This window comes from Neophocaena asiaeorientalis, unplaced genomic scaffold (genome assembly GCF_003031525.2).
Source record: "Neophocaena asiaeorientalis asiaeorientalis breed wild unplaced genomic scaffold, Neophocaena_asiaeorientalis_V1.1 scaffold105, whole genome shotgun sequence".
NCBI lineage: Eukaryota > Metazoa > Chordata > Mammalia > Artiodactyla > Phocoenidae > Neophocaena > Neophocaena asiaeorientalis.
Genome location: NW_020172162.1, coordinates 2,529,130 through 2,540,184, shown reverse-complemented (window position 1 = coordinate 2,540,184; position 11,055 = coordinate 2,529,130). Strand labels below are relative to the sequence as shown.

The 11,055-nt window shown below is 42.3% G+C and overlaps 2 long non-coding RNA genes across 3 annotated transcripts in view; one reads left to right on the top strand and one right to left on the bottom strand.

Annotated features, from left to right (window-relative positions):
• Window positions 1–613: 613 nt before the first annotated feature.
• Window positions 614–6,856, bottom strand: LOC112406438 (uncharacterized). Of its 2 annotated transcripts, none has more exons than XR_003004556.1 (3): window positions 3,553–6,856; window positions 1,896–1,992; window positions 614–1,402 (listed from the first exon to the last, which is right to left on the bottom strand). It is a non-coding gene; the product is annotated as an uncharacterized LOC112406438 (long non-coding RNA). The 2 variants fall into 2 exon arrangements; XR_003004557.1 differs by having other exon boundaries at window positions 5,884–6,856.
• Window positions 6,857–10,280: 3,424 nt separating this feature from the next.
• LOC112406260 (uncharacterized) overlaps window positions 10,281–11,055 on the top strand; it is a 3,914-nt gene continuing 3,139 nt past the window's right edge. Inside the window, exon 1 of the long non-coding RNA XR_003004523.1 lies at window positions 10,281–10,847. This is a non-coding gene — a long non-coding RNA (uncharacterized LOC112406260). The remainder of the gene's footprint in view (window positions 10,848–11,055) is intronic.

The window sequence follows — 11,055 nt, the reverse complement described above, 5'->3', positions numbered from 1 at the left end:
TTAGGTTTGGGTGTGCTTTTATGTAGGCTGCCAAGGCAGAGAGCCACCTCAGTCTAATGGCCTCCCTGTTTAATTAATTTATCAGGGATCAGCCCCTCTTCACACAGGGCTGCCTCGCACAGGGGTCAAGTGGGAAACTGGAGAATTGCTTGGAAACTATCCCCATCTTCATCCCTCCTCTGAGCCTCCTATTTCTGGTAAAATATTATGCAAGGATCGATTCTTTGTTTTGACTGGCTAAAGTGGTCCTGCTAGGAATCAAGCAGGGGAAAAGTATAAGATTACTCACCAAGATATCTTTCTGGGAGCCCTCTGATATTATGGTTACCTAACCCTTCTGTAAATTGCCTTTGTTTAGCTCTTTCTCTCAGCCTATAGGACTTGCCCAGTAAGCCAGGGGAAGTGCGAAGGATAATATAAAATTGTAAAAACAAATGCAAAACTGTTTTCCTGGCCTTAGCTTCTTTGAGGATCCAGATTTAAAATGATAGTAATAAGAGGTTTTTTTTCAATATTTATTTATTTGTCTGCGCCGGGTCTTAGTTGCAGCACGTGGGATCTTTTTTTGTTTTTAGTTGTGGCATGCTAACTCTTAGTTGCGGCATGCGGGATCTAGTTCCCTGACCAGGGATGCAACCCGAGCCCCCTACATTGGGAGCGTGGAGTCTTAACCACTGGACCACCAGGGAAGTCCCAAGTTCTTTACCTATTAAAAGTAACAAAATGTTTTTTTAAACCTTCTATATTTTATACTTTCGATTCTTTTGAGTTTAAGTTGTCCATATAAACACGATTGCTCACACCGGTTTTCGGGTATCCTGTAATTCCCAGATGTATGGGCTTAAGCTGTTACAGAATACTGCTGTCCAATATGGTAGCCACTAGTCAGTGGCTACTGAGCCCTTGAAATGTGGTTGATCTGACTTGAGAGGTATTGTAAGTGGAAAATACACAGTGGATCTCAAAGATAGTACTGTGGTGGACAGTTTCTAGGATGGCTCCCAATAATCCTTGCCTCACACCTTCTTGGAATCTTTGAATGTGGGTGGGACCTGTGACTTCCTTCTACCCAACAGAATATGGCAAAGGTGATGGGATGCCACGTCCACAATTATATGACATAGATTGTAATTTCCATCTTGCTGGTAGACTCTTTCTATTGACTCTTGTTTGCTGGCTCTGATGAAGTAACCCACCATATGGAGAGACCCATGTGGCAAAGAACCGAGAGTGGGTTCCAGCTGACAGCCAGCAGCAAGGTGAACCCCTTAGTTTGACTGTCACTAAGAACTGAATCCTGCCAACACCTATGTGAGTTTGGAAGTGTTCTTCCCCAGCTGAGCCTTAGATGAGACCCTGTCCCTGGTTGATACCTTGATTGCAGCCTTGTTGATTGAGAGACCTGGAAGCAGAGAATCCACTAAGTCATACCTAGATTCCTGACACACAGAAACAATGAGATAATAAATGTGTTCTTGTCAGTTACTAAGTTGGTAGTAATTTATTATGCTGCAACAGATAACTAATATGGAACCTAAAAAGAATATAAATGATCTCATCAATAATTGTTTAATATTGAGTACATGATGAAATGATAATATTTTGGATATATTGGGTCAAATAGGATACCTTACCAAAATTAATTTTACCTGCTTCTTTTTACTTTTTTAATGTGGCTACTAGAAAATTGAACATTTAAAATATGTGGCTTGCATTATAATTATATTGGACAGCACTGGTATAGAACCCCAAAGAGATAAGGGTTTCATGTAGCTTATGTAGCCCAGCATGCAGAAGGGAGTTGGTTGTCATATCCTTGGCATCACCGTGTCACTTCCTGGGGCATGCTATTGAAACAGAAAATAGTTTATCACATCTGGAAAAGAATGACTCACCGTTTTGAAGATGGGGAAGCTGTTGTATAATTTTTGCCAAAAAGTGAAATCTGCTTAGTCTTCTTACTTTTGGATGCTGCCTTCAGGGTTTAATTTGCTTCAAATTAACAGCAGGTGGCAGATGCAATTAAAGGGAAAAAATTGCAAATTAAGCACTATATTCTGAACTTCCTTATTTGCGATGGCAGGTACACAGTCAGGGAATAAATACTAATTATTTTAAATTATTTGTTTACTCATTGTGTCATATGTGTGCTTTTTACTGATTAACGCTTTACAACTTATGCTACACCCTTTATTGCTAATTAATAAAGCTACAATGCCATCACTAGTGATTCTAAACTCTAGGAAACTCTTTCAAACCACACCCCCTCTGAAGGGTCTGATTTCCCGGCAGACCTGTGCTCCCAATGACTCCCCTGGGAATTGCTGCTGTCCAGAGATATTGATGCTAATGTAGGTTGCTATCGTCCTCTAGCATGTTGGGGCAGAAAAAAAGGGCTAAGAATAAGTAAAAAGTAACCAAGACATTTGGGTAACCTGGGTACGGTAACTAATTGTTATACCTTCAATATTTTAAAATACTTCTACCTTTTTTTTTTTGGCCACGTCATGTGGCATGTAGGAAGTTAGTGCCCTGACTAGGGATTGAATCCGTGCCCCCTGCGGTGGAAGCATGGAGTCCTAACCACTGGACCACTGGGGAATTCCCTTCTACCTTTCTTTAGAGGAGAGTTTGAGAAATTTAAAGGAGAGGAATGGCAGCACCATTCGACGTGTCCTCCGTTATCTTAAGCAAATTAACCGGCAAAACAAAACAAGCAAGAAAACAGGTTAACAGTTTGGATATTACTTCATTCAAGTACTTCCCCAAGTGTATATCAAATATTGCTTCTAACCACATACGGAATTCTCTGGAGAGGATGGTTTTAAAGAAAATATTTTCGGGACTTCCCTGGTGGTCCAGTGGTAAAGAATCCGCCTTACAATGCAGGGGACGCGGGTTCAATCCCTGGTCAGGGAACTAAGATCCCACATGCCGTGGGGCAACTAAGTCTGCACGTCTGAACAAAAGAACAGAAAATCCACACGCCACAACTAGAGAGAGGCCCGCACATGGCAATGAGGAGCCTGCGTGCTGCAACTAAAGACCCAGCACAGCCAAAGATAAATAAATAAAATAAATAAACAAAAATCTTAAAAAAAAAGAAAAATATTTTCTTCCTCATTTCACTTCTGATGATGCTGTAGGGTCCCTTGTAGATTGGTACACGTGGCACTGTCTGGCTGTCCTTATACTTAATTTGACTCTGGTCAGATATAAGCATATGAGCAAAAGCCTCACTCAAATCTCTAATGAGCCAATGTTTCTTAATATGTAAAGAGTTCTTACAATACATAAGAACACAACAGGAAGAGGCTTTTCGCTGGTTCAAGAACTTATTAGGGACTTCCCTGGTGGCGCAGTGGTTAAGAATCCGCCTGCCAATGCAGGGGACATGGGTTTGAGCCCTGGTCTGCGAAGATCCCACATGCTGCAGAGCAACTAAGTCTGTGCACCACAACTACTGAGCCTGCGCTCTAGAGCCCACAGTCCACAACTATGGAGCCCACGCTCCAAAACAAGAGAAGCCACCGTAGTGAGAAGTGCACGCACCGTAATGCAGAGTAGCCCCCGTTCACCGCATCTAGAGAAGGCCCTTGCGCAGCAACGAAGTCCCAGTGCAGCCAAAAATAAATAAATAAATATATTTTTTAAAAAAAAGTATTAGTTTGACACCCACAGATATGTGGACAACTAAGACCTATAGTAAATATTCTAACTTTGAAAATATACTTGAACCAGGATGTGTTCTCCTTTGAGGCTGAAAGTGATTAAGAGGACCCAGTTCATGCCTCAGGGCACCATACCCTGTAATCAGGAAGCATGATAACTCCAAGATTGAAGAGGTGCTCCAGGTCCAGTGGTGGTGGCCTGTATTAGAGTTTATGTACAGAACTGTTTTAGCCTCAAGTATGTAAGACTGGGTGTTGAGAGAGACCAGTAAGCTTCCTGAAGTACTGATCTCACTCTCATTCACCTAGATTTTATCATCTGCAATTGTGCACCCCCAAGGAGGATTTCAGGGTCTGAAAACATGTTCTGACTAGCCTGGAAAATACTGTAGATCTCTCTGCTTTGAAGGCCGGCTGACTGCACTGACTTACTTCTGCATCCTTTCCATACGTAGGTTCTATGTGACCTAACCAAATGACATCTGAGTCTTACTGTCTCCTCACCCTGAGCACACTCATGACACATGTCACTTCTGTGGATATGCAAAATGTATGCAGAACAATTCATAAAAAAAAAATCCAAATGGCTAATAAATAACTGAAAACAGCTTCATCTCACTGATAGTGAAAATGCAAGTCCAAATGAGATTTTTTTCCTATGAAATTTAAAAATATTTTTCTATTATAATTCTCACGTTCAGCAAAGGTTTGTGGATTTGGCAATCTCACACATTGCTGTTGTGAGTGTACATTTCTAGATGACAATTTGGCTGTTTATTTCAAGATCCAAGCTAGGAATGTACCATTAAGGAAATAACCAGGAATGAAAACAAAACATGTGTGTTAGGATGTTTATGAGGTTATCTACAATAGGAACAAACATTCAATAAGAAAGAATTTTGTACAGTCATTATGAATAATGTTTTTGAAGAACATGTAATGACAAAGAAAAATAGAGTAAAGGCTGCCAAAAATACGTCCTGAGATAACACAAATTCAGATACAATGCTATTGGCTCTCATCCTTATCAGCTCCCCTTTTCTAATTCTAATAAGGCTGCACTAAAGGCCTTCTGGGGTGTGGGGAATGTAGAGGGAGGACAAGGGACAGAGCATCCCTTCTTGGAAAGCAGGGATGCAGAGACCCAGTGTTCTCCTAGCTCCAAAAGAGTCCAGAAATTGACCCTGCGGTCCTGGAAGCCCTGCCAACCCCTGAACCCTGAATCACCCCCATCAATATTTGGAGCAAATAAATGCCCCCAGTGCACCAGACTGAAGCCAGGAGGACCTGGGTGAATTTGGATCTTGCAGAAACCCTAGCTGGTCGCTTGCACAGGTCACCCCATTATTTCATTAATCTTGTCATGTGGCCTCAAATTTTATGATTAAATTTTTTTTACTGTTTTCTATTGAGTGGAAAAAACAAGATAGAAAACTGTATGCACATTTGCTCCTAATTCAGCAAAACAAATAAGCCAGCAAACTCTAAATACATAAGTATATACATAATCAAAAAGAAAATACTAAAAAATTTATTATTAGTGGTTATTTCTGGTTAGGGGTCTATGAGTAATTTTAATATTCTTTACTATACTTTTCTGTATTTTCCAAATTTTTCTATATTGGGCCTTAAAATATTACACTTAAAATCTGAAAAAGAAAAAAATATGTAAAAGAATGTTGAGAGGACTTTTTTTTTTAACTCAAAGATCTATATATATAGATATGGCTCTCAATAGAGAAATCCCTTTTCAACCTAGCTTATTAAATTCACCTAGCCTTAGGATCTCCCTGGCGGTCCAGTGGTTAAAACTCTGTGCTTCCACTGCAGGGGGTGCAGGTTCGATCCCAGGTTGGGGGACTAAGTTTTCCCACATGCTGTGCAGTGCAGCCAAAAAAAAAAAAAAAAAAAATCACTTAATCTTATTTTAATGGCTGACTGTTATTTCACAAAGTCTGAAAATGTGGTTCTTGTTTCCGGCACAATGTCACATTTTATGAAATGGACCATTGTGTTACATGTTATAACATTATTTAGGTTTGTAAAAATATTTAATCCAATTTTCCTGGCCACTTAAAATTTTACTAATCTCTTGTAGCATAAGGGACCCTCTTGCCTGAAACCTAACGTAAAAGGAAGGACCTGGACAAACAAAGGATATGGAAATAAGACTGAAAATCATAGGAGCATGAAAAATATATATATACTTTACCACTCTTCCAGTTTCATTATTCCCAAGCAAAGGATTGTTTAGGGTCCACATGTAAATGGCAAATGATGTAGCACTCTTGTGGCCTGAAGATTCATTTCTGTGAGGATGAAGTAGGGTTTCAACCACGCTAGGATTTACCGAATTAGCCCTCGCCTCCATCTCCTGCCCAGGAGTGGAAGGGGAATCTTTAAAAGCTCCCTTAAAGGGACTAACCCCTCCCAGCTCAGGCCTTCCTGTGAAGCAACCCCCAACCCCAAGCTCTTCTTCCTCTAACAGCCTCGGCCGCTCAAGACACCACAGGGAGAATAAAATGATGAAATAGATGATTTGCCAAGTGATTTCTCATTATTATTTCTTCAGCTCCGTTCTTCATTTTTCCTGAAAAGCTTTTGTGTGTGTACCATCTGGACTCGAGAGAATTGGTCTCACAGTTGTCATTGGATGGATGAGCTGAGGCAAAACTATAATTTCTGTTCAAGAACCTGTGAATGATGGAAGGAGGGCTCCTGAGAGAAGGCGGGGTGGGGGTGGGGTACAATGAATTTTTTTCCCGGGGGCCGGAAAAAATCCGTTTTCCACACATTTGCTTTATGGGAGTCAGCCACAGAATGTATTGACATTATTTAAATGATTTTATCTATTTGTGAATAAGTAATGTACAAAATTCAAAGAGTACAAACCAGTATGTAATGAAAAATGGCTCTTACTTCTTCTGTGCCCTAGCCCAGCCAGCTCCCTGCTCAGAGGCAAGTACCGCTATCAATTTCTTGTGTATCCCTTTGGAAATAATCTCTTTTTCTGTCTAGCTTTTTCTTTCTTTCTTCCTTTCCCCCTTCCTTCCTTCCTTCCTTTCAACACAGATAGTACCTTAGTGTACACAGTGTTCTGTATCTTACTTTTTTTCACTTAAGAATTTATTTGGTTATTTTTCTTTGTAGTATATATTATGCTCTTTTAAATGATTTATAATATTTCGTGATACGGACATGCTATCATTTCTTTAGTTGGGGCTTTATCGGTGGATAATTAGGTGATTTCCAATCCTTTGCTGTTACAAGCAGTGCTGCAAAAACCCTTTTGCATTTCTGCAAGTATATCTGTAGGCTAAGTTCCTAAAATTAGAACTGCTAGGTCTAAGGGGGATATGTATTTTTAATACTGATAGATGTCAAATTCCATTCTATAATCCCATCAGTGTCGATGAGAAGACTGGCTTTCTCACACCCTTAACAACACACAATGGAGACACTGAATTTAAATTCTGGCCAAGGAGATTAAGAGTTACTTCTTTTTGTTTCATTTCCTTAAGAAAAAAATCCCCAGGATGCTTAGAGGCAGGCATCCTACTACCAATTTGCATTTGAAAATAATACAATTACTACACTTTACATTTGTTTTCTTGTTTGATTGAAGCCTAAGACCTGAGAGAATTTCTTTGAGTCTCTAGAGGGAAAAAAGGAACTAATAAGTCAAGGAAGCTCATTGCGGTTTATTAGCTTTACAAGGCTTCAAAAATTCAGGGCTTTTATAGTCGGCACAAAGGAGGGGTTTTATTTTATTTTTTGACAGTGAGAGCTGAGGGGTTCCTATGGTCAGCAGAGGGCAGCACGTCCCCACAGAGAGTCAGGCTGCGACTCCATCTGCTGATTCAACAAGCTCCAGCCCCAGGACTTAGAACCTACTCAGTCAAAAACGCTCTTTCACTTGGTCACCTTCACTGCCATCTCATGGTTGGAGCAGGCGGGAGTTCCTGGGTTTGGAACAAAGCTTAGCTAAAAAACCAGGATAGATCAAAATATTAAATGCATGGAATTTAAGGCATTTAATGGTGGTACGGAATAAGGGGGAAGAGTATTGTGAACATAAACACCACCATATTGCAGAATAGAATTTAAACGAATTATTTAATTATTCCAGCCACCATTTCTGCTATAAAGCACAGAAGAAACATCCGTTATTGGATTAATATATTTCATACCCATTTTGTTGACGTTCTAAAAATGTCAAGTAATATCTTCTCTTCCCCTAAAAATAGGATTTACTATTTTACCTTAAAAAAGCAAATTAACCTGCTCCCTTAACATTAGCCTATTCAGCCAGCAAACATTGATTGAGTGCTTGATGAAGAGGATATGGTGTAGGAAGACGTGTCTCTGCTCTTGTTGGCAAAACAGAAAACACTTGGGATCTGGTCAGGAAACTTTGGTCATGGTTTTAGGTGAGGTACCATAACTGGCTATGTGGCTTTGGGTAAGTTACTTAACTTCTCTGTGCCTCAGAAATGAGGTCTGCCTTACTGACCTCATAGGTGCACATACAAAATACCACCTGCAAAGATGCTTGAGAAAAAGAGCAATTGCTATACAAATGAAAGATTTCAAAAGCCACACTATAATGAATAGATCCTACAGCAACAGAAGTGGCAGCTTAGCGAGTCCCTACTATGTGCCAGGCACTCTGCTAACCATACACATTATCTCAGTGAAGATCATACCCCTGTGAGGCAGGTATTATTAGCCCATTTTCCAGATGAGAAAACTGAGGTGTCAGAGGTTGGGAAGCTCTCCCAAAGTCAGACCCCTAGAAAGTGATGGAGCAGGGTTCAAGTCCAGGTCTGACTTCAGAGTCTACCTAGACTCTGGATCTTTAGTTTGGTTCTTCATCACTCCTCACAGTTCTGCACTAAGAAATTGTACATATTGCTTCCTTAATTTTACTCATAAGAGAACTAGCATCAAAAAATTGGGTCACATGCTATCTCATGGAAAAAATATTAAAACTTAAAGCTATGACTTTCCACACATATGCCAATGTATGGAATCCATCAGTTACAAGATCGTTCCATGAAATACTTTCTTTATAAAAATGTAAATTGGCAATGTGTCTTAAGAAAAATTCTAGGATAACTATTGAGATTCACAATGTATAGTCTTAGGAGCATGAGCTATTATTGACTAAGGGAAAAGCAAACAAATGACTACGGAAAACCAGAAGAGAAGAATGAACAGGAAGAAGGAATTCACAGAAAGAAACCTAGAGGAAAGATTCAGGCAGTTTTCTTGAGTTTCTTGCCATATAGGAAATAGAGTGGCATGAAGGATTTGTAATGAGGACTTCCCTAGGAGGGCTAAGCCTCCAGGGTACAGAATTGTCAAAGCCCCAGGTAACACCCCTTATAGGATGCCCAGGGGAACTGCTAGGCAGATATGAAGGGCCTTGCTTCGTGAATTATGCAGTCTCATTAGCTGGTGATGAGGTGCCTTACCAGATTTGGGTACTATTTGGTGCTTGATATGTCTTTCATGAATCACACAGCTGCAAAGAAGGTTCCTGAGACCTTCAGTGCAGGAGCAAATATCACCTGAGAGCTCCCAGGGTAAGGCAGGCACTGTTCTAACACTTTATATACAACAACCCTTTAATAACTAATTCATAATGGCTCTATTATCTCCATTTTACAGATGAAGAAACGGAGGCTTTTTGCCTCAAGTAAAAGTAGCACAACCGGGATTTGGACCAAGGCAGTCTGGCTCTAGAATCTATTCTTAACCACTCCATTAGTTAATCTCTTCAAATTAATAACAAGGAGGAGGGAGGAGGAGGGGACCAGGAATAGAAAAAGGAGATGCAGGACAAAATTAATGCATCCTATGAATACCACCATTTAGTTCAACAAGCAGCTTCTCCTATGGGCCCTGCCTTGGGACGAGGCACTTCTGGGCCACAGACCATTCACGTCCTGGAACAGGCTAGGTTATTTCTATACAAGGTGATAATACTGTAAAACAGGAAAATCCGCTGGTGCAGGACAGAAATTCAAGTGTTGCAGAGTACATACTAAACGTGGAAAGTTACTGAGTTAAAGTGGTTGACCAGTAAGGCACAGGCCCATTCAGTCACAGACCAACTATTGTGGATTCCATTGCCACTCTGCTTCCGTAAAACAAACCTTGTTTAACCAGGTTGCTCTGCAAAAGTAAAATTTAAACAAATTTACAGCCTTACTATGTTTGGTCTCTGCTTCAAAGACGGCAAACCACTTGGGCAAACTTTAAATAAAAAGATTATGTCCCGCAACTCAAATTAAATAAAAAACCTTCCACCAGTAAAAGAGTTTATACTTTCACTGTGTGCTTGAAAGTTTTCACAATAGGATGGTTAGAAAATATATTCCACTCAAATTTGCAGAATAATGACTAATCTCCTACATGCACCAGTTCATTAAATCGCCTAATGGCAGCTATGGAAAAGTAAAAGCCTTATCCCGAAAGCTTTTGCTCTTTAAAAGGATAATGAGCAAGTACGTTGCAACAGAGACCAAAGAAGCATGTCCCCAGGAATTCCACTGGGGCAGCGAATTCTAATGGGACCGCCAAGGAGGTTCCCGCTCCCTGGGTAGGACCTGGGAGCAAAGCCGTGTGGTGAGGGCCGGCGGGGCCTTTAGGGCTGGGGAGTGGGAAATCACCCCTCAGAGTGGGTTATCGTCTCCTCGCCCCCGTCCGCCAGTGGCGACAGGGAGGAGCGCCGGGGACCGAAACTCAGTCGTCACCAGTGTCCGGGCAGCGTGTCCGCGCCCGGCGGGCGGCTCCCCACCTCTCAGGGGGACGGGGACCTGGGATGCCCCATAGAACTCTCACAGGCGAACACGAGGAGCTCCAAAAACAAAGCGAGTGGCTGGGGGAAGGGGCGGGCGTGACGGGCGCGGGGCCGAGCACACACACATTGCTTTGAGCGCGGGCGCCGCCTGCCAGCCCGGCCGACCATCCTGGGAAGGGCACGCGCGTGCCGGCGCCCTGTTCCCGTCGCCAGGTCTGGGACACCCACAAACCCCGCACGGTTCCCCTTCCTCTGGGGCGAAAATCGGAGAAAACCCTAGCCGAGGGAGCCCCGGGGTCCGCGCCGTAGTCACAGCTGGGACTGGAGGCTGCCCGCCGCGCGGGAGGCTCACACTTTTCTTTTAGGGGGTAAGATGGCAGGTCCGGGGAAACAAAGGAAACTTGGGCTCGGCCCCGGGAACGGCGTGTGTGGCTCGCTAGTTCGCCCCGGGTCGTGTGTGGGAGGTGCCGGGCGCCTGTGCCAGCCTGCACGCTGCCTGCCCGGGGAAAAGACAAAGCATCTCTCCGGGAGCCAGCAGCGCCGGCCGCCCACCTGCCGCCCGGAGGTCTCCGGGGC